This window comes from Crocuta crocuta, unplaced genomic scaffold (genome assembly GCF_008692635.1).
Source record: "Crocuta crocuta isolate KB4526 unplaced genomic scaffold, BGI_CrCroc_1.0 scaffold525, whole genome shotgun sequence".
NCBI lineage: Eukaryota > Metazoa > Chordata > Mammalia > Carnivora > Hyaenidae > Crocuta > Crocuta crocuta.
In genome coordinates this window covers 757,975-779,857 of record NW_027527986.1, presented here as the reverse complement: position 1 = coordinate 779,857, position 21,883 = coordinate 757,975, and the positions used below count along the sequence as shown (strand labels likewise).

General features: G+C 40.7%; 1 long non-coding RNA gene across 1 annotated transcript in view; it reads left to right on the top strand.

Annotated features, from left to right (window-relative positions):
* Window positions 1-21,357, top strand: part of LOC144222393 (uncharacterized) — a 54,239-nt gene extending 32,882 nt beyond the window's left edge. Inside the window, exons 3-4 of the long non-coding RNA XR_013332395.1 lie at window positions 15,200-15,359; window positions 19,424-21,357. This is a non-coding gene — a long non-coding RNA (uncharacterized LOC144222393). The remainder of the gene's footprint in view (window positions 1-15,199; window positions 15,360-19,423) is intronic.
* Window positions 21,358-21,883: the final 526 nt, after the last annotated feature.

Below are 21,883 nucleotides of genomic sequence, written 5' to 3'. Positions count from 1 at the left end.
GATTTGCCCTATTTCCAGTGCCCAATATTAGTATTAGACACTGTGCGTATTTGGACAGCACAGGTGTATGGATAGTGCAGATGTACGGGCAGCCCAGGTGTATGGACAGTGCAGGTGTACGGACAGTGCAGGTGTATGGACAGTGCAGGTGTATGGACAGCCCAGGTGTACAGACAGCCCAGGTGTATGGAGAGCCCAGGTGTATGGATGGCCCAGGAGTATGGACAGTGCAGGTGTAAAGAAAACTTGGAAGGAAGATGCAGCCTCTGGGCATCAACAGGGTATCTCTTATCCTTATAATTACTCCTTCTGTAATGATTTCAGGATATACTAGAAACTGTTCAAATGAAAACTGAACTTCAGGGACAGAAATTGTCTTAAAGTTTTTCTTTAAATGGAACTTGGAAAATAAATAATGACTTGTCATCTTAAACAGTAGTCTGAGAAGGGTTTAAGCATGTCCTTCATGCCTCTAAAATGTAGGTTCCCAGAAATACAGTTTCATTTCAGGCAGAAGACAGGAAAGTCTGAGAGAACAAAACTGACAGGTTTTGCGTTCCTAGACGGTGAGGCTGGAGAAGATTGCCCTTTGTTTAGCAAAGGCAAGGCTATAGTAAGTCTTTGGTGGTGCAAAGTCATCAAGGAGCCAGAAAGGCCAGGAGACAAAGAGGCAATAGAAAGTGACACGGACATGGGGCGCCTGGGTGGCTCAGTTGGTTAAGCGTCTGACTTTGGCTCAGGTCATGATCACACGGTTTGTGAGTTCGAGCCCCGCATTGGGCTCTGTGCTGACAGCTCAGAGCCTGGAGCCTGCTTCTGATTCTGCGTCTCCTTCTCTCTCTGATCCTCCCTTGCTCATGCTGTCTCTCTCTCTCTCTGGTCTCAGAAATAAACAAAACATTAAAGAAAAAAAAGAAATCCATGAACCAAAATACCTTGAAGTCATTGTAACTTAAATGATACAGCTTCATGGTTATAATAAAAAAAAAAAAAAAAGTGACGCGGACACTTTTTACTTCCGGTTACTGGAAATGTGAACCCCATTCCTATGGTTGTGTACTTATTTTCCACTGTATGAGGTTGGGTGGGAAGCAGAGTCTGTCTCCACCATAGAAGCCAAAAAGCCAGATGCTTCATTTGTCAGCTATGGCATGGATGGGCATACGTCATGGGTTTGGCTCATCAGACGCCTGCACCCCAGATTAGAAATTGGGAGCTAATGATGCAAGGAAGCAGGGCAGAGAGGAAGCTGTTCTGGCTGGAGGGGGCAATGGCTGAGCCGCATCACCAACATCTGTCTGCCACAGCAGCACTGACAGTGGGGCCAGTGGTGGTCTCTGTGTCCAGAGCTAGAGGTTTTCAGACTTCCTGTCATGGCTTCTACTATTCTGTGGGGGGCCATGGTGCCTGGGGCTCTACACTCTGGCTCTGGCTCTGGAGCCTTTGTGTGCTCTCTTCTTTCTTGCCTGTTTCTCGGGCCCTTGAGGAGTGAGTCTGTGGGCTCCATAGTAGCCTTTCAGTAAATTTCTTTCCTCTTTAGTTACTCAGCTGAAAGGCCCAGGAGCTCAGCTCCTCTGTATAATGAAATGGGGGGACCTGAGGTGCAGAAACTCAGAGAGGGCAGCCTGAAAGACAGGGAAGCACAGAGACGATGTGAGTCTCGAGGGAGAAGGGCCAAGTTAGGAGAAGTGAGCTGCAGTCTGCAGGTGGTGGGGGCGGGGAACTCCGTGAGGACAGAGCCATTTCTGATGCAGGGTGGCTGATGGACCTGTAACAACAAAGGTGCCTAATGAGCCATTTTCTATGCTGTAAATACTCCCCATGGCACAAAAGTTTCAGTAAAGGCTGCTATACATAATGTTCTGGGTGGGTGTTTTCATTGGGAATCATAGAAACATCACTCACGTTTGTGCAGAGTAAAAATGACAGGAGAGCTATGGAGATAAGCTGTGAGAAGGTGAGCAGTTACTTGGGGGCAGAGGTGACACACGTGAGCCTAGGCCCCTGGGTAATTCCCCAAAATCTTGGTGAGGGCATGGCTGTGATTTAGAAAGGTGATGCCAATTTTATTTAAATATCAGAAAGGCTTGGAGATGTCAGCTGACATCAGGGTCACACCCATGTTAATCTGTTTGTCATCACTAAGAAGGATTAGCTCAGGGATCAGTCACAGGGGACAACAAATAGTTTCTCATCTTTATTGTGGGAGTAATGATCTTTGAAAGAGGACCTGTTAGTGACTCTCTAAAACAAATGGAACAGGCAGAGCCTGGAGAGTCCCTCTGCCAAGAATTTTCAGATAATAAACATGAAGCATTGCCTTTTCAAGGTGACATGAAGGGATCTATTGAATTATTTTAAACACATAGGTTTTATGAGGAAAACATTGACTAGGTAAGTCAAGGGCAGAGGTGTTCAAAGGTCCTATTGAACTCTTACTTTTGGAAAATAAACATGAGGCCAATCAATGAAGGAAGAACCTTCAAGGTACTGTAACTGATTCATGTGAATGTATGCAGCCCATTCCAAAAGCATCTACAGGTGACAATTGTGCATGGACTGTGCTCAGTATAGTTAAGAGGTTCTTGACGTCAGAGGACACTTACAAGCCACATGCTCTGTTGTGACATTTTAAAGGTGGCAGTACTGTTTTGGTATAAAGACACACTTGCAAAGGAGAAAACATTCATTGCATGCACTTCTAAAAGTATGACAGTTTTCAAAATATACAGCATTTTTCTCTGATGATTGCAAGCACACAGTCACTGACGGTTGCTTTTAGACATCAAATAATAAAAACAATGTACATATGAAAGCTGAGGACTAACACTTGATGTGGGACTATTGAGGAGTTGACCTGTCTAAAATGTAGAAGCAAATTCAGAGAATTTGCTTTCTTGGCCACCGTGAGTTAAAATGATATACTTTTTTTATTAACAAGTGTTGAGTGGTGTTTCTTCATCAATTACCTTCTTCTTGTAGACTCCTTCCCTGACCTGTCTTCCTTCCCTTCCCCTTCCCAAGTTGTGGTAGATGCCTCCTTCCATGGTCCTGTGATGCCGTGGATATAGTTGTCTTTTGTGGCACTTACTACATTATATTATTGTGGTTTTCTCCTCCAGGACCTGGGACATCTTAGAGGACAAGGTCCTTTTTTTTTTCTTAAAAATTTTTTAAATGTTTATTTATTTTTGAGCGAGAGAGTCAGAGCATGAGTGGGAGAAAGGCAGGGAAAGAGGGAGACACAGAATCCAAAGCAGGCTCCAGGCTCCGAGCCGTCAGCACAGAGCCCGACATGACATGAGCCACGAGCTGCAAGACTATGACCTGAGCCGAAGTCTGACGCTTAACTGACTGGGTTACCCAGGTACCCCCCTCTTTTTTTCCTTTAATCTCTATATCCAGTATGATGCCTGGCACATGGTCAGTGCTCAAGAAAATCTGTCACTCTAGGGATGACCCATTTGCTTGCATTAGTGACCCACTATCCCTGGAATTCAACAAGATTGAAACAAGATTAAACAAGATGCCAAAGATTAGTTTCTCATTAGCCACATTGTCAAATCACCTTCAAAAGGTAGTTGAAAGACTAAAAACCCTTTCCACTCAATTCCCTAGGTAAGTGATGGCCTCATTCAGTCCTTCCTGTCATGCTCTTTATTTTTTCCCACCTAGCTATTCCACTAAGATACTTTCCATTTGCCTCACCGTGGTCAAAAGTGATATCATTACAGAAGATTTAAAGAAGTTGAAAGGAGAGATGTGATGCCTTTTCAGTAAAGTTAAATCAATCATTTTTCACTCCTGCCCCTCCCCCTTTAAAGAAGGCCAGTCATTGTAAAATTTTGAAACCATAGTGCCTTGTGTAAGTTGGGATCAATTATATGTTATTTTAAAACAGATTTAAATTGCCCAAGAGCTGTTTCTGGACAGAAGAATTTATTAAAATTATCTTTTGAAAGCTTGATGGCTGTCTCTGAGTCCCCTCGGGGAGCACTGTGACCCCATGCTAGCTGGAAAACAGCTGAAAGAATAAGATGACCAAAACCCAGACATTATAGGTTTCTTCTTTCCACATAGGAGGGTCCTTCACATCCTCACTCAATGCATTTTCATTCTTTCTTCACATATTCCAATCAAGTCCGTTCCCAGGCAGTCAAGAAGACATGCACAGCGAGAGGTGGCCGATTAATCGGGATGGAGGTAAACTGATGCAGATGTGACACAGGAATTCCCAAACCCTCAGCTTAGATCATAGGGTAGGGATACTCATTTCTGAGCACCATTGTGAGAGGACTCAAGACAATTGTCCTGTGGACCAAATTTAGCCTTTACATTGTTTTTATTTTTTTATTTTATTGAGCTAGTATGTGTTTTAAACTTCGTTTTTAATGGTTACTTATTTTTGAGAGAGAGAGAGAGCACAAGTGGGGGAGGGGCAGAGAGAGAGGGAGACACAGAATCTGAAGCAGGCTCCAGGCTCAGCTGTCAGCACAGAGCCCAACGCGGGGCTCAAAATCATGAACTGTGAGACCATGACCAGAGCTGAAGCTGGCTGCTTAACCGACTGAGCCACCCAGGCACCCTGTTAATATATTTTTTAAATGAATGTTTATTCATTTTTGGCAGAGAAAAAGAGTGAGTGAAAGTAGGGAAGGGGCAGAGAGAGAGGGGAAACAGGATCTGAAGCAGACTCTGCGCTGACAGCTGCAAGCCTGGTGCAGGGCTTGAGCTCACAAACCTTGAGATCATGACTTGAGCCGGAGTCTCAGGATAGCGCTTAGCTTAACTGACTGAGCAACTCAGGAGCCTCTGAGCTAATATTTTTAAATAAAGAGGTTTCCACAGAACAATATATTGCTGCATAGAACAATTTCCATAGAAAAATGGTTTCATGAACAATCATATAATTGAGAAGCAATGAGCCTGTGCATCTATGTGAGAACAATAGCTAAAGCTGAATGGAGACTGCTTGCTTTAGGGCATGAGCCCCCTACTCATCTGTTTCCATTGACCACATGGGGTTTCTCTGGCACTTGTCCTGGATGGTTTTCTCATTTCTCCCTAGTCATGGTAGGCAATTGAGTTGCCGTGAAGAGCTTCGTATCATAGTTCATTGTCTAATTGTATGCCATTCTAAAATTAGAAGCAACTTTATAAAAGTGTTCTTCGGGTTGGAGATTAGACTAGAATATCCTCAGTAAGGAGTCACTTAACCATTTATGGTTTTTCTGTGACAGAGAATTCTTCACAACACCAAGAAGGTTTTCTCATGCTTCTCCCCAACGCCCCTCCCCCGCCAGAATTAGCTACTCTTATTTATGTACAACACAAAGTATGTTCTGTAGAAACTTTGTTCCAAGGGATGTTAAGATTGGGTTACATAAAAGAAAAATCTCAGTAGCCGGGTATTTATTAGCAAAGATAAATGACTGCTTTTCTTTTTTCTTTCCTTTCCTTTCCTTTCTTTTCCTTTCCTTTCTTACTCTTTTCTTTTTTCCTTCCTTCCTTCCTTCCTTCCTTCTTTCCTTCCTTCCTTCTTTCCTTCCTTCCTTCTTTCCTTCCTTCCTTCTTCCTTCTTTCTGCTTTCCTGCCTTCCTTTCAGTGAAGGATTTCTTGGACCCTTTAAAACACTATTTTGCATTATTGGTCTCTAAAAGGAGGGAAAACATGTAGTAGCCTTTTTCATATATATTTGACCAAAACCTATTTTCATGGGACTACCCTGTGGCACAACTGTTCCACAGAATAGTCTTAGAAAATGCTTATAGGAATTCTTGGGGGTTTCCAACCTTTCTTATGTTGTCTTATACTAGTTTTGAAAAGTTGGTCAGAAACAAAATACAGCAGCTTGCTCCAGAACAGAAATTGTAGCCGTGATGAAAATGGGTTGGAATCCCCGGATCCTGTCACCTAGTAGTAGCAGGATGCAAGTGGAGTGCACACACTGATTGCTAAGTTTGGGGATAAATGGTCTTAATTAAACCCACAATCGTGGGGGAGGAAAGTGTGATCACCTTAAAGAAGGAACACTGATGTTAATGGAGAATCAATGATAACAAAATATATAATAATAATAATAATACTAATGGGAAGTGATAAGATTAAGGAGGTAATTAATGGGGCTTAGCTTTATTTTCATAAAAAATGAAAGCATTGGTTTGTTTTGTTCACATTTTATATAAGAGTATAATATATGTTACAAGCATATCCATTAGAAAAGCAAGCCATACAGGGGTTATAGTTTCATTTTTACCTCCTGTCAAAATTAAGTCCTAATGAAGAAATCGAAGAGAGCAAAGAAAAATTTCCCAATATCATCATTAAATTAGCATTATTAAAGACAAGCTGTCTAGTTAATAAGTTCCTTTTGTACTCAGAATTTAATGTTAGCGAAAATATGTATATTAATGGTTTGGGGCCATCTCAAGAAGAATAGCACTGTCATCACCACTATAAGGTGAGGAACGCAGTAGAACCACGGTGGGGAAAATTGGAAACTAAAAAGTGTATGTTCTAAAATCTACTCCCATATCACAGGTAGCAACATTGGTGTTTATTTCCTACTATTAGTTCATGTCCAATGTGTTTTTTATCATTGTAATCATATTGTACTTATAATTTTTGTTATAATTCTTTATTGTGGTAAAATATCAATAAGAAAACGTATCATTTTAACCATTTTTAAGTGTACACTTCAGTGATGTTAAATATCTTCATACTGTGGTGGAACCATCACCACCCACCATCTCCAGAACTTTCTCATCTTTCCAAACTGAAATTCTGTTAATTCCTTTAAAATAATTTTATTTTTATTGAAAGTTTGTTTTTAATATTTATTTATTTTTGAGACAGAGAGAGAGAGAGCGAGCAGGGGAGGGGCAGAGAGAGAGAGACACACACAGAATCTCAAGCAGGCTCCAGGCTCTGAGCTGTTAGCACAGAGCCTGACACGGAGCTCGAACTCATGAACAGTGAGATCAAGATCTGAACCAAAGTTGGACATTTAACCAACTGGACCATCCAGGTACTCCTAAAATAATTTTAATTCCATTAAAAATAACTTCCTATCCCCCCAGCAACCACCAACTCTTCCCTTCTTGCTTTTTAATGAGTGTATTCTTTCAAAGACATTCTTTGGGATAAAATCTTCTATCAGTTGGAAAGAATTATATTCTTAGGAGCGATAATAAATGCAAACAATCATTTATGATATTTTTGGTGACACAGTTATGCTCATGCATCCACAATGGTTAAGGTTTATTCATTCACTGGGTCATTCATTCATTCATTCATTCATTCATGCAACAACAAATTGTTGCATCATGTCTTACCCTGGATTTCCCTGAAAGTGGAGCCTATTTACACCTGTATAGGTGTGCACCTCTATGGGAGGTATATTTGGGAAGTGATTCCAGGGAAAATTGAGAGGCCAGAGGACTGAGAAAAGGACAGAAAGACAGCACAAGGATGCATTAAAAAGTTAGCTAGCACCATGGGCTGCTGTGCGTCAGCCCCCTGGATCTCTTGAGAAGCTTTCTGAAGTGGATCTCATATAACTGTCCACACTGACCAAGAGTGGCCCCATGGGCATTAACACCCTGGCTTCTGGCTTGTGTATTCTTGTGAGTCAAGTGGGTTCTCCCAGGATCCCACACCTTGGGCCAGAGAAGCACCTGGGCAGAAAGAGAGAGCTTTGTGACTTGTGCCCAGTGAGGTACTGACAGATTATACCTGCACAACGTGGGTAAAAATTTGCACAGAACTGGGGGGCTGAGGTGGTGGCTGGAGCAGGAGGTGGGCATAGGTGGTGCTCCACACACAGGCACTGAACTAGGCATTAGACTGGAGCCATGATGGTAGGCAAAAGAAGGCATGGGTCCTTCCTCCTGGGACTTACAAATAGTGATAGCAGACAGGAGCACAGTGGCAGCTACAGGACTGTTATGCTGGATACTCATGACCCTGATGATTCACGGTCAACCCCTTGAGAATAGCTGCTGGGCACTGTACTAGGCACACGGGTGGATACATTGAGGAACCAGAAGACATAGGTCCAGCCTCACCAATCTGGTGAGGAAGGCCCTGACAAACAAATAATTCCTACTGAACAATGAACTACCATTGAAACGGGTGCTGTGAATGAGACGTTGACCATATTTTGAGAGGCATAATGGGTTCTGGTAAAGTCAGTTGAGTCAGGAAAGGTTGGAAGTTTTCTTCATAGAAGTGATATCTAATCTGAGACCTAAAGGATGCTATTCTATTAAATAAGCATTGATCAGATAGTATAGCTCAGCTGCTAGGAATGCGCTGTAAATTATTACCTTTTGAGGTAAAACAATTACCTCAAATTGCTCATAGTCTGATTGGGGAGATGAAGGTGATTACATAATCAGAAAAAGACTGACTAGACTTAGGTATAGTGGGAGCACAGGGAATTAGCCCCAAGAAGCTGGTGACGTTTCAGCATAGGAGATCATGTTTGGCATGGTCCTGAAGGATTTGGAAATATTTTCTAGGCAAGTCATGTAAGGACTCCATTACAATGTGTAATTGCAATGCAATCCATGAGCTCTTAAAGAATTTCAAGTGTAGCTTTTACTTTTTTTTTTTTAAGTTTATTTATTTTGAGAAAGAGGGAGAGAGAGAATCCCAAGCAGGATCTGCCCTGACAGTGGGGCTCAAACTCACAAACTGTGGGATCATGACCTGAGCAGAAATCAAGAGTCAGATGCTTAAATGACTGAGCCACTCAAATGCCCTTAGCTTTTACTTTTAGGATAATGTTTTTATTTACTTATTAATTTTTTAATGTTTATTTTTTTATTTGGGGGGGAAGGGTAGAAGGAGAGGGAGACACAGAATCTGAAGCAGGCTCCAGGCTCTGAGCTGTCAGTACAGAGCCCAGTGTGAGGCTCAAACTCACAAACTGTGAGATCATGACCTGAGCTGAAGCTGGACGCTTAACCCACTGAGCCACCCAGGCACCCCAAATGTTTACTTACTTTTGAGAGAGAGCGAGAGAGAGAGAGAGAGAGAGAGAGCACACATGCAAGTGAGAGAGGGGCAGAGAGATAGGGGGACAGAGGATTCAAAGTGGAGTCTCAAACTCATGACCCATGAGATCATGACCTGAGCTAAAGTTGGACGCTTAACTGACTGAGCCACCCAGGCACTCTGTCAGTTAGTTTTAAAAGTCACTTAACAGTGTAACAAGAACAGTTTCTGTCCTGTTTGAATGAAAGTATAAGAACAGTAAACTCATAGTCCAAAGTGTCCTATGAAAGCAAGTGGCCAAAAGAAATTCTGTTTCTATGACCCTTAGAAATAATTTAAGATGGAGCTAGGAGGTTGAAGAGGAGACTAAAGAGAATCAAAGAGAGAGAGGATTCTTACAGAAACAGTTCTTGGAGGGCCTTGACATTTCCCCTTTATTTTAGTAGAGGGAGAGGTGTGTTTTCTCACTTCCTAATCCAAGTGAAAGAGGCTTTGAGGGAGTCACATGAGCCTGATGTAAGTTCTCTGGATTTCAGAGGACTAGTGTCTGAAGTCTGAGGATGACTGTTCAGACTGTACACTGCACAACTGTATGCTGCCAATCACACGGATGATAATGTGTATAATCTGTACATTTGTACTTGGAGACCCTGGGTGTCAGCAAGCTCTGGTGGCTGGAACTGCAAGGTGTACTTTCCCCAACATTGGGACAAGGAGGTGAGTTCTTCTGGTTGGTTGTTTGGATTCATGTGAGGGAGCTGGCCTACACTTCTTCAGACGGATCGTCCAAAAAGGCCTTCTGGAGAGTTCCTCAGACTAGCAGCCCGAAGGCTGAATGTCGGCAGTGAGAGCAGGCAGGCAGAGGACTGATTGCCTTCATTATGCTGTTTTCAGTGGGGATTTGTAATGGGGAAAATACCTCATGAGAGAGTCAACCCTACACACCCAAGACCAATGGGCAGCCATGGCAGGTCACAGAGGTACCATCCATGGAAGACTGTGCCTTTTGTCCTAACCCTCTTGTCCTGGACCCAGCCCTGGAGGGGATGGAAAGGCAGCTAGTAAGGGGAGGCACTGAAACAGGAAGGACATCCCCATGTCCTAATGGCCCTTGTGTCTCTGACTCCCAAGACCCTGGGTTTCTTGGCCTAAATCAAGCCTCAGCTCAGGGAGGGGAAAAATATGGAATTTTGTTATTAAACTAAACTGATTATTTTAATTACTAAAACCAGGCTTCCCTTAAGATGAAGGTGATCTCAGGACATTTCACACCCAGAGTGACCAGGAGGGCTGCCTGAGGCTTCGTATAAGGACAGGAAAGAATAGCCCACTCAGTGTATACATGAGGCTACGGCAGAGACAAACTCTCTTTGGGCCCTGCAGGGTGCCAAGCCTTCCATGACCAGAACACATGGGAAGTCTTCCCAAGAGATGCTTGTCCATACCGGAGACACTTTATTTTAACTTGAAACAGATAAATAAATACTCACCCCCTCCTCCAATCTTTTGACATAGAGCCAAGACCTTCTGTGAGAGTACAGGTGGATGGAACTTTCTTAAACTCACACACAAAACATCAACTGTGAATTTGATTTTGGTTTCCTTGTGTTGGACGGAAAAATTTTCAAACCTTGCAAAGCAACCTGAATACAGTTGTACATATGTATGATTTCTTTTCTCTTCTACAGCTGTCTCATCCATGCCCACTTTTAGAAACTTGCATTTATTGGATCTTTTGAAAGCCTCCAATGTAGCATTTCATGGGAACAGTTTACTTTTTAGACTCCTACTTCATTGGTTTACATAATATTTAATTAAATTATGTAATTCAATAACAAGTGGGACTGGAATAAACAGGTTTGGGAACATACCCAGCTGCCTCTTGGTAAACACACAGCTGAACCCGTGGGAGCAGAAGCACGTGGGTGCGCTGGAGAGTAGCCACCACCTCGTTCACCCTGGTCATTGGTCTGTATGTCTCACAGAGAGAACGCAGAGCACAGGAGTTCCTGGTGAGGTGGCCAGTGGAGGTCAGGTGGGTGAGCCGTCCACTTTTGAGGTACAAAGTTGGAAGTAACCAGCATGCCAAAGTTACCATTTACTAGGTCCCTACTATATGCCTGGTGGGACACTGGACACTTGACACACAGAAGCTAACTTAGCTTTCAGAGATATTATTTTCCCCTATTTTACAGCTGAGGAAAGTGGACTCTCCAGACCCTAAGGTCACTAAATGGAATAGTCAACATTTCTTAATCTAATGTGCAAATGAATTGCCTGGGGGGTGTGTGATTTAAGATGCACACTTTGATGGAGTAGGTCTGGGGTGGGGCCGGAAAGCTTGCACTTCTAACAAACTCAGATGCTGTTGATGCCCCTGGTCCGTGGACCATGCATTGGGTGCCCCTGAGATTCAACTTACTTGTTCTTAGATGGAGCATAGGCATCACTGTTTTCTAAAATCTTTCAGAGAACTTTAACTTTATTTATTTATTTTTGAGAGAGAGAGAGAGAGAGAGAAAGAGAGAGAGAGAAAGCGAGCAAGCAGGGGAGGAGCAGAGAGAGAGGGAGAGAGAAAATCCCAAGCACTCTGTGCTATCAGCGTAGAGCCCAACGTTGGGGCTCAATCTCATGAGAGACGATGATCTGATCCAAAATCAAGAGTTGGAGGCTTAACTGACTGAGCCACTCAGGTTCTCCTCCAGGGAACTTTTATATACAGAGGAGAGGTGAGGAGTAGCTTTGGACCCCATTGATGGCAGGAAAGTTGGAGACGTGGACTGATAGAGAGATACTTCATTTTGAATACTTCAGCTAACTCAAGCATTTTTAAAAGACAAGACCAATAACATTTGAAGCAACATAAAGGTTCATTAAAAAAAAGTTAAGAATTCTCCATTCCTTACATAATGTGAAGAATTTTCTTAAAACTCAAATTAAACTATCCTTGCATGCACCTATGTGACAATGTTGTAACTCAGTGACATGTCTGTCACAAGCACCTTTCATAATTGGTACATGCAGAACTATTTCATCCTTACTGACAATGCATTGCATGCTCTAGTATGGTTAAATCAGAATTCATCTCACCGAACCCTTATAGGCACACATTCAGTTGATTCTAATTTTTCTGTTTTACAGAAAACACTTTGTGCACATATCTATGGTTAGGTTGCTTTGTAGAATGGACTTCTAGATGTGGAATTGCTGGGTTATTTAAATATTTAATCTCAAAATGACCCCTAAAAGGCTTACCAAATTACATTCCCACCATCACATATAGAAATGCCTCTTCCCTACCACCTTGCAACTACTGGGTATTATCAATCTTTTCAGTATTAACCGATCTAATGTATGAGACATGGGTCCCAATGATGCTGTATTTGCATATCATGATGAATGCATGAAGAATAATGTCTCTTAATATATTTATTGGACTTAAGTATTTCTCCTTTGGATTTGCCCCTTTAATTATGTGGTTGCTTATTGTTTTATATTAATCTTTTGTCTACAATTTATTCTACAATTTTCTGTCATGATTTCTGAATTTTCTCTTTACTTAAGAAAGACTTCCTCATCCTATGATTATAAAAAGATCACTGGTTTTTCCATCTACTACTTGGATAGACTTGTCATTCATTAATCTGTCCCATCAGACAGAGTTGGAGAGAGGAACTCTTGAAGTAGAGCTCTTACTTTGTTTCTTTTACTTCTGAAATACCATTCTCAGCACTGTTCATGGAGCAGACCATTGTCACTCCTGGATTTGAAATACCCCCCATATCAGATAATCAATCTCAGACAATCTGGTCTCCTCTTTCTACCTCCTTCGTTTTTTTCTGTTATAATTTCTGCAGTTTTACAGGACTTTTAGAAAGACAACTCTTTCCTTGTTATTTTTTTTTAAATGTTTATTTTTTTGAGAGAGAGAGAGAGACAGAGTGCGAGCAAGGGAAAGGCAGAGAGAGAGACACACACACAGGATCTGAAGCAGGATCCAGGCTCCCAGCTGTCAACACAGAGCCCCAGACGGGCTTGAACCCATGGACCATGAGATCACGAACTGAGCCAAAGTCAGATGCTTAATTGACTGAGTCACCCAGGTGTCCCTTTCCTTGTTATTCTTTAGTTTTTCTTCATTTTTAAACAAATTTCTTCTCTACGATGAATTTAGAATTCCCATATCAGGTTTTAAGGAAGCCTAACTGGATTTTTTTTTTTACTGAAATTGCATTTTAATCCACTAATGTGGATTTTTATAGCATTTTTATAGTATTTGGTGTCCCATGCAGAAAAAAAATATTTTTCTTCATATATTTATATATTTTATATATATATTTTTACCTTACAAACATAGATCTTACACATTTCTTGTTAATTTTATTCTTGGGTGAAATATATATATTGTGGCATCTCCTTCCAAATCATCATTGTAATTGATTATTGACAATATAGGGCAAGTACTGATTTAAATATATTTATCTTCTGGGGCACCTGGGTGGCCCAGTCAGTTAAGCATCTGACTGTTGGNCTCACAAAGCCTAACAATTTAATTGATTGTCTTAGTTTATTTTTTCAAATCTGAAATTAATGAGTATGCAAGAGAAAAGTTTAGAAATGTAGAAAAGGCTACCCCAACAACCAAGGGCAACTATTATCATTTTACTTGTTATCAGTTTTCATTCTTTTTTTGCTTTTGCCACATAATTGTAATCACAGTTTAATTAACTGGTATATATATTATTTATATTTTATTTATAAATATATATATATATTTAATGCTCATTTATTTTGAGAGGGGAATGGGGAGGGGCAGAGAGATGGAGAGAGAGAATCCCAAGCGAGCTCCATGCTCAGTGCAGAGCCTGACATAGGGCTCAACCCCTCCACTGTGAGATCATGACCCTAACCAAAATCAAGATATGAATGTTCAACTGACTGAGCCACCCAGGCGTCCCTAACTGGTGGGCTTTTTAAAAGAATAAGTGCATTCAATATGCCAACACTGTTCTGCTGGAAGTTTGTTTTATAAAGAACTCTGTGCTTCTCACTAATGGGCAGAAATGCTAATGTAACTTCTGCCACTGAGATTACTGGGTTCAGTCTCTCCTTCTGCTTCCAGCCTGGCTTGCTGGCATTTATACTAGCCAATTATAGCCCAGCGTCATGGAGCCCTCTCTCCCTCGCACCACACATAGCTGCTGACCTCACCGCACACTCAGCCATTCCATTTCAGGGCTCTGCCGGATTCACTCTTATGGCACAGGGGACACTGAGGTTGCTGGGGGATTTTAATTCCATTTGAGAAGCAGACTAGATCATGACATAATCAAGATTTCCAAAGAATTTGTTCAAAAAACCATTTCTCACATGGCTGTTGTTGACATAAACATAAATGTGGTTTGGGTTTGGATGGGTTGATTCGTTTCTTCTTCTGTGTTACTTTAAGTTTTATTTCCTTACTTGTTCATCCTGTGACCTATACAGATTGCTCTTTATTCCTTCATCTCTCTACTCATTCACCTTACCAATGAGGGTTTCCTTGGCCTAATTATTTAAAATAAGACTCTCCACCATGATCCCCCTAGCCAGACACATCCTTCACACACACAGGGACAGAGCAACAGTGTGAAGGAAGGTCCACACACCCTATGTCTCAGCATTTTAAAGGTCTCAGGGCTTCACGTACACACATGTGACCACCCCATCAGCCTGTCCTAGCTGTCTCCACACTCCTTCCCCAAAGCCACCTTTGGCATCCCCTTGGACCTGGAAGTGCATGCACTTGATTTTTTTTCTTATACAATGATTATGCGTTTATTGGATGTGTTATTTTTGTGGCTTAACAAAACCCCAGCTATAGGGGTGCCTGGATGACTAAGTTGGTTAAGCATCCAACTTCAGCTTAGGTCATGATCCCATGGTTCATGAGTTCCAGCCTCGTGTTGGGCTCTGTGCTCATAGCTCAGAGCTTGGAGCCTGCTTCAGATTCTGTGTCTCCTTCTCTCTCTGCCATTACCTGGTTCATATTCTCTCTCTCTCTCTCTCTCAAAAATAAATAAACATTAAAGAAAAACCCAACTATATCTTTTTTCCCATTATTTTATCTAGCCGATTGTTGCTGCTTGTAGGAGATATTTCTAGCCACCTCTGAATATCACTTTGTATTTCTATTCCACCCTTCCTTTTCCTTTTCCAGGTAAAGATGACATTTTTCAAATCCCTTTGGCCATGTGACTACGTTCTGGCTAATGAGATGGCAGCAGAAGTGGGATGCAGGACTTCTAGGAAGTTTCCTTCCTAGGAGGGAAAGAGGAAAAAACACATCTTTCATTTTGAAAAGGGTGTCCTTATTCAAGGTAAATGATTAGCTTCCTCTTTGTTTTCTCCTATGGTTATCATACTAGTCAAGTATCCTAAGTCTTTTTGAACTAATCTTAATCTGCGTTTCTCTAGAAAACTATCAGAAAAAATTATGTAGATTTTTAAGCTTACTGACTAGTATGCTCTTCAAGTGGTTTTATTCCCTGCTTCATTTGTAACTACAGACTCTATTTTATCCTTAAAGTTACTTATCATTATCTCTTTTGGTGTGATTGTTTGCCAGATTAGGTTGAGTAATTTTATTTCTTTCCAACTTTTCCTTTCTTTAAAGATATCTATCTATTAAAAATTTATAAATGTTTATTTATTTTTGAGAGACAGAGAGAGACAGAGCATGAGCAGGGAAATGGCAGAGAGACAGGGAGACAGAATCTGAAGCAGGATCCAGGCTCTGAGCTGTGAACCCAGAGCCCAATGTGGGGCTTGAACTCATAGACCTCAAGTTTATGACCTGAGCTGAAGTTGGATGCTTAATCCATTGAGCCACCTAGGTGCTCCTCTATTTATTTGTTTTAAGTAGGCTATACGCCCACCATGGGGCTTGAACTCACAACCCTGAGATCAAGTTTATGACCTGAGCTGAAGTTGGATGCTTAATCCATTGAGCCACCTAGGTGCTCCTCTATTTATTTGTTTTAAGTAGGCTACACGCCCAACATGGGGCTTGAACTCACAATCCTGAGATCAAGAGTCATGTGCTCTACCAACTGAGCATTTTTAATTTTTATTTTTAATTGCTATTCATTTTTTCTTTCAATTTCTTATTTCGTTGGCTTCTGCCTTTATCTTCCTTATTTCCTTCCATCGTTACCTTTTCCTTTGATTTCATTTGTTATTTTCTGGTTTCTTGAATTTTGTGCTAGATCCATTTACTTTCAGTTTTCTTTATTTTCCAATATATACACTTAGAAGCATACATTTTTCTTTCGGTATTATTTTGGCTACATGAAATAGCAGATGGAAGGCACTTAGAAAAGTTCTAGCACATGGCAGGCATGGGTTTTTAAGTGTGCTTTCTCATGTCATATAAAAAGTCTTTAAAATGAAAAGAACTGCTTAAATTATTATCTTCACGAAATATTTTTCTAGTCATATTTCCATATATATTTATACTTATTTACATATTTCCTGTAACAAAATTGAAGAAGAAATTTTTTTTCTTTTTAAAATATTTATTTTGTATGCTTTTTAAAATGAAAGACTTTTGCTTTAGAGCCACTTTAGATAGGTTCACAACAACATTGAGGGGAAGCTGGAGGGATCTTCCTTATGCCTCCTGCTCCCACACATGCCTACCTCTCTCTTTATCAACCCCCACCAGACTGGTGCATTTGCTACAGTTCACAAACCTACACTGACACATGGTAAATCCATAGTTTACATTGGGGTTCACTCTTGGTGCTGTACATTCTATGGGGTAAAGTTTTTTCCTATGGGGTATTTTTAATTGTTTCCTTTTTGTTCCTTCTCAGTCTTGGCTGCTTTTTAGAATTACCCAGGAAGCTTGATATCTGATACCAAGGCTTCAACTCAAATATTATAGAATCTCTAAGCATTAGACCCAGACATTGTATGTTTTAAAGATCTCCAGGTGATTCTCAGGTATAGCCAAGGCTGAGATTTACATTGATCTTAACTTTCTGTCCCATCTTTCCTAATCATAAGCCACAGCCCTTCAGAACTATTAGAAGTTTAACAAAAATGAGTGGATGTAAATGTAATGCAGAAATGTTAATAACTTATGTAAGACTCTGGCAATATTTACTCATTGACATTGGAAATCTATACTATGTAATTGAACATTACTCTAAATGTATATTAGTAAGTGAGTTTCCTCAGCAATTTGGGATGCATAGGTTTCCTCAGCAATTAAAGGGTGGATACATTTTCAGTTTAGTCCAGAAAAGCCTGTATAACCCACAATGTAGCTGACATGGTTATTTAAACAGAAATGTATTAGGCATAGTTGAATTAAGGACACTGTTTTCAAGGGCTGGTGATCAAGTAAAATCAGTTCTAGTTAGAAAACAAAGTAAAGAGAGGGTAGGATTTCCTATGAATATAAATGCTATAATTCTTTTCCTAGTCTCTGAAAAGGGCATCTTGGTGTGGTACAAGCAGAGTTATCATCTACAGCTGAGAAATAGGGGATTTCAAGTCCAGTTTGATAACCTGACGTTTAGATGAATTTGGGCTGAAGTCTAAATTCTCTGAGCCCTAGTATCTTTAAATGCAAAATGGATCTTGAGGGATTCTTTCAGAGGTTCATTGTGTTGAGAAGGTACTTGGTAGATAGTTTCTCTGAGACTAGTCACACTACTTCTTATTTATCATTATATGAAACCTAAGATAGGGCGCCTGGGTTGAGCATCCAACTTCGGCTCAGGTCGTGATCTCACAGTTCACGAGTTCGAGCCCCACATTGAGCTCACTGCTGTCAGTGCAGAGCCTGCTTTGAATTCTCTGTCCCCCCTCTCTCTCTGTCCCTCCCCCGCTTGTGCTCTCTTTCTCTCAAAAATAAATAAACATAAAAAAATTTAAACCTAAGACATCAGCTTTTTTCTTTGCCTCAGTGTTATCTCCAGGGCTATGCACTAGCCGCGACGAATTGTATAACCAGGAAGGAAGAAAGAAATGCTGTGGTAGTTGCTACTGATCTCAGACCAGCTAGGGTTACTTTTTAGCTGAGCCTCGAGGAGGCATTGCGTAACCAGACTTAATGTGTGCCGGCTCTTTAAAGGTGAAAAGTCAAGTCACACTCTTCTGTGATTTCTGTTTTCTTTGTAAAAGTTTATATAAATCTTTTAAGGCATAAGCATGCTTTCCTTTCTCTGACTGTTTTTATGGATGGTTTGAATTCGTGACTAAAAATATGCCTAGAGTAGCTTTCTCCCTGTGCCCCACCACCCCATGTTGTCACAAAAGAAGTCATTCTGTGAGTAGTAGAAATCGTATATACTAGCAATTCTCTCCTAAGACTCTAAAGCTGGGCTGATTTGAGGATAATTGATGCCATCCTGGAGCCACTGTGGGGTTTTCCTCTAAATCAAAAGCAGAATGAGATACAAAGGAACTGCTTTTTATTTGTACCTAAGGCTTATAAGAGAGACAGAAAAAGTCAGAAACCTTTGTGGTCACTGAATTACAGAACTGGGTTGCAGTTGGATTGTGGAATGCCGTACTCATGTACAGCCCTAGCCGAAATTTACATAGTAATGAGCTTTACTGGTCTGAGTGAGCCTTTGTGACTGAGTTTGTCCAGAAAAGCCTAAAATATTAACTCTTCGGTCCCTTGCAGAAATAGTTTGCTGACCTCTGGTCTAGAAAATCATGCGGGCAGGTCTGAGCACAAAGGCTAAGAAGACAGAGAGCCTAAAATGTCTCAGGACTGCCACAGACCTTTGCTCATTTATGGTTCCATTTAGTCCCAACAAGTCAGTGGGATAAGAGGTACTTCCCCCATTTTCACAGGGGCAAAAAAATTGGTTCTCAAGACAAGACGTCAAAGTCTGCATAGCTAGTGAATGTAGGACTTAAATTACAGTCCAAGTCAGTCTGACGCTAAAGTTCTTTTATTTCTTTCAAAAATATTTCTTCCTTCTGGGTGTGCAATGTCAGAAAAAAGTCCAATTTCTCAATCTGTGTACAGTGAGGTGTGGCACAAGATCAGGAACACTAACAGCAAGCATTCAAGCAAAGGAGGCCATGAGGAATTGCAGGCAGGGTCCTGGACTAATGTTAGAAATCAGGATTCTGGAATCTTGGTGAAGCAAGAAATAATCAATAGGATGTGTGTTCAGAGGCTTGAGGGTGAAAATAGCCTCAGGCTGCAAAGCAGGGGAGGAAACGTTTGGAGTTCTTCCAGAATGCTCCATCTTCTAACCAGACTGGTCATTGGTGTGATCTTTGCATGCCCAGCCAGTCCGATGATCCTTCCATTAGATTACCAAAGGCGAACTAACATGTCAGAAATTAAATTCTAATCACTGCATAACATTTTTTTTTAACATAGCTACATATTTTCCAATCTCTCTATCAGGTAACAAAAACCAGCTGGAGAATATGGAATGTCTTAACGGCACTGAGGCTGCTGCTGAGATAGAGTGGCTGCCCTTTCTTGGCCCCAGCAGGGACCTGCATTTGAGTTGAGTCATGATGGGTCCAAGGTCAGAAACGGAACTTCAGAGTCCGAGGAACAGTATTTTCATCGGTTCACCTAGTTATGATTGGGATTTAAAGGGCAAATTCATATCAATAAAAGCCCACGGACTGATTAATCCTACTGGAAGTTGATAGCAGAATGGAACAGTATGCTCGTGCCTCTTGATCACGACCCATATCGTTGATCCTCTGGACGTTATTCTTATTTTGCATCCTTCTACCTTGCATGCGGGCCCCTGTTGAATGTTTGTACTGGATGCTGTTCTGAAATGCTCTATGAATGAGCACTCTGACACCAGATCCAGGATTTACATTCTAGTTTCCTTACTTTCAAGCCGTATGAGCTGGACAGGTTACTGCCTAGCTCTCTATAAGCCTCCATTTCATTCTTAATATGGGAATAATAATAGTAACATGGTTATTGTGAAGCTAAAATGCAAAGATGCCTGAAAGCAATAAACACAGAGCCAGACACATAGTAAACATTTAAAATTTTTGCTTAATTTGTTGCCATACGTATTTATCTTTTGAAGGAGATAAGAAGACTCTCCTCCTCCCACCTGATTATTACCAGCAGCATTAGATGTTACTTCTTGGGATGGGAATATCTAATGATGACCACCTTCTACAATATTAATTCTTATCAATCTCTGAAATTGGAGCTAAATTCTCTTGAACTTGTCTCAAAATAATAGTGTGTCCTATGCATCTGGAGGTGAATACATGCTTGCCTTCCATCCAGATAAAGAATAGCACTAAGAGACAGCTGATTTCTACACATTATCTCTAACAGTTCCACCAAATGGCTACTTTGTTTGCAATTTCTCATGAGTGGAAGCCAACATGGGGAGTCAGAGGCTATATATGAAAAATTCTAACAGATTCTGAGAGGTGGAGTTATTATTATTTTTTTACCATTTTCCACATTTTTCTGTATTTCTCAATATTTTATAATAATCATATATTATTTTATATGTATGTGTGTGTGAGAGAGAGAGAGAGAGAGAGAAAGAGAGGGAGAGGGAGATCAGAGACATAAAAAGCTATTTATGACTTAAAAATAAGAATTTTCCTAGCTTGCAACCGGTAAGCAGGGTTAGTCAGTATTGAACCTGTCCCTGGTGATAAAGCCCATGTTCATTGTGTCTCTCATGAATTCAACAACTATTTGTTGGTTGTCTCCAATGCCATATGCCACGCACTGTTCTAGGAGCAGGGGAAGCAATGAACAAAACTAGCAAAAGTCTCTGCCCTCCTAGAGAACATGCAAGGGGAAGAAAGACAACAAGTAATTAAAAAATGCAAATCATGTATCAGATTGTGGTCAATGCTATGTAGAAAAAGAAAACAGAGGAAACGGGGATAAGGAAGCACAGGGTAGGGTAGGATTTAACCAGACATATGACTGAGAGTGACCTCACAAAGTAATCTAATGTGTTTAACATGGAATGTCAGCCAAATTAGTAGTTTGCATTGTACAAAAATGCTAGCATGGCTGTCGTGCAAGAGACAAAAGTATGATAGTCAACATTTTCCCTGTTCATCTGCAATGAGCTTAAGAATGTTTTTGTAGAAGGGCGCCTGGGTGGCTCAGTTGTTCACTGTTCAACTCTCGATTTCAGCACAGGTCATGATCTCACAGTTCATGAGTTCCAGCCCTGCATCTAGCTCCGTTGTGGGAACGCAGAGCCTGATTGGGATTCTCTCTCTCTCTCTCTCTCTCTCTCCCCTTCCCTCTCCATCCCTCCTCCCCACTCTCTCTCTCTCTCAAAATAAATAAATAAACTTAAAGAAAAAGAATGCCTTTGACAAATCTGGTAGATTCTAAATACATTTTAAATAAATTAGTAATGTGTGTACTATCCAAATCTTCTTTTGGCCTCCCTTGTATTACAAATAAAATCTAAATACTAACATCAAAATAATATTCCGCTCAGTCAAAAAGAATTGGTTATCACATCAAAGCAGAGCTTAAATTCTGAATGAATGTGTATGAAGAAGGGCCAAACCAAGAAACCAGTTATTGAAAAATTTCGGTAGGCACGCTCAAAGGTCTAAGCATTTTATCTAACTCTCTTATGCAACTGATCAACTCCTGTTCTTTATCCCATACTTTACCATTGATGATTACTTTTTTGGTCTTTACAAAATAATATATGGGAGGAAAAGTTAGTGCATTTTTAAAAAGACTAAAATGTGCCTTACTTGTAGAGTAGGCATTATATAAAGTAAACGTCATATTGACCCCTCCCACAAAGTCCTGTTAAAAGGTTCACATTTGAACATGTTGGTATGCGTTATTTTCAAGTCTATATTTGCATGTGCATACTGAATCTGT